Raw genomic sequence first — 2,495 nt, forward strand, 5'->3', positions numbered from 1 at the left:
ATATATATATATATATATATATATATATATATATACTTATGTGAGGGGAGGTGCATTCTTCCTTTTCAATTCTTCTCCTTTTTCTCACTCACTCTTTCCATCTCTAAATTTTCTTTCTTTTGTTACATCTTTCTCTTTTTCTCTTATTTTTCTTTCCATCTATTTCATATCTATATTTAGTATGTTTATGTATGTGAGATGGGTTGTTGTTTTTTTTGTCATCTTTTTTTTTGTCCACCAATCTCTGCTAAGTATGTCTTTGTGTGAACTGTCTCCAAGCATAATTCATAGATATATATGTGTGTCTGTGTTTGTGCGTGTGCGTGCGAGCGCATATGTGCATGTGTCTATGCTTGTGTGTAAGAGAAAGAAACGTAAGAAACAAGAGAGGGAAAATAAGGGGGAAAATTAAGAGAAAGAGATAAGCAGTAAAATAAGAGATCGAGTGTGTGTGAGAGAGAAAGAGGGATAGTAGTGTCAAGATACATATCTCATATACTCTGGAACTCATCATCAGCGATGTTTCTAGGTTCATACGCAGTTTTGGGTCTTTCTACAACAGACCCGCCTACTCTGTTGACCTAGTTATTCAACCCAGTGTTCTTCCATGTTGGTCTTTGGAATGTTGGTAGAGCATGAAGGACTGTTTTTGTCATCTTATTGTCTCACATGTTCATTTAATCTCTCCGAAATCATTCTAGATGTCTCCCCAATGTACGTCATGTTTTTGCTTATACAAACACCCCCTATGCACCTTATGCTGTAGACTACATTTCTAGTTCTACAGTTAATGCAAGGATTAATCTTACATGTCATGCAGTTTTTATTGGTGCATGTTGTATTCTCAAAGGGGTACGTCCTACATAGCTGTAACCTGATGGGACTCCCTAGCTTTTCAACGATCTTAATGTTGAGTTTGGTCTCCTTTATAGCTTTCCTAAGTCTTCGGGCTAGTTCTCCGTGGGTTGTGGCCTCTTAAAACATCACTCCTTGATATTTGTCGACCTGTAAGTGTGTTAATCAATAAGGCATTAAAATAGAATGACTCACCCCAGACACAACAATTTTCGACTCGAGCTAAATACAACAGACCACTTCTAATCATTGCTAGAGAATCCGCGTAAATGCAATAAAGAGCGGCTGGTATTTGCTTCAATCTAGTCGCATATTTTGCAATAATGAAGTAAAACGAAATAAAGATATTTTGAAACCATATAATATGTACATTTCAGATCTTGCACAAAATACAACAGGGTATACACAGCCTTATGCAAGGCGTCCTTCAGTTAATACATTCCAAAATACAAGGAGTGTACTTCCTGTTATAAATTACGCATTTTCCGAAACGTACGTATTAAAATGCCTTCAAAATATATGCTTTTATATGCTTTGACTTCCTTATTACAGATCTTATATGTCGTTGCGTGGTAAGAAGCTTGTTTCCCAACCACATGGTTCTGGGTTCAGTTCCACTGCGTGGCACCTTGGGCAAGTGTTTTCTTCTATAGTTTCGGAATGATCAAAGCCTTGTGAATGGATTTGGTAGACGGAAACTGAAAGAAGCCTGTCCTATATATATATATATATATATGATCTTAAGCATACTACGCAAGCACCTGTTGATGAATGATTGTATTTGCTTATTTGACTTAACTGTTGTTCGCCATGTCACAGCCCCATACAATAACACCGCTTTTACGTTAGTGTTAAAAATTCTTATTATAGCTAGAAATAGATATATTAGATTAGATGAGATTAAGTAGACAGACAGACAGGCAGACAGACAGATAGATAGATAGATAGATAGATAGATAGATAGATAGATAGATAGATAGATAGACAGACAGACAGACAGACAGACAGACAGAGACAGACAGACAGACAGACAGGCAGACAGATAGATAGATAGATAGATAGATAGATAGATAGATAGATAGATAGATAGATAGGTCATCTAACATACAACGAATGATCGTAAAGTAATAAAAGAACAAGCAGACAGTCAGGCAGACAGACAGGCAGAGTATGTAGAGTTGGGATAGTATTAGATAAGATGAATCTCTATAAAATAGATTCTAGGGGTTAATAGGCCATCTTTTCCCAAAAACACACCCAAAGCAAAATTTAGAGGAAAGTACAAACCTCATCAACGGCCACACCCTTCCATATACCGCAACAAACCGCATACACATCCATATCTACCACACTCGCCGCACATTATCCACGCCCTTGTATACACTTTTTCACACGACATGCGTCTATTGAAGAAACCTATTTAATGATCCTTGATCAACATGCATAAGCAATGATATTGTCTGGTCTGTATTTACAATAGACTTGTAATGTCAGTCTCGTGTACTGAAAAGATCTGTTAAGATGTAGACTGTAGTGTGAAAGCGACTTACTTTAATGCGATGTGACTGTCTGTAAAGCTTGTCAGCTGAGATAAGAAAACTGCCTAGGCCAGTGTTTCCCCAAACCTACTTTCCGCACCC

This window comes from Octopus bimaculoides, chromosome 19, assembly GCF_001194135.2.
Source record: "Octopus bimaculoides isolate UCB-OBI-ISO-001 chromosome 19, ASM119413v2, whole genome shotgun sequence".
NCBI lineage: Eukaryota > Metazoa > Mollusca > Cephalopoda > Octopoda > Octopodidae > Octopus > Octopus bimaculoides.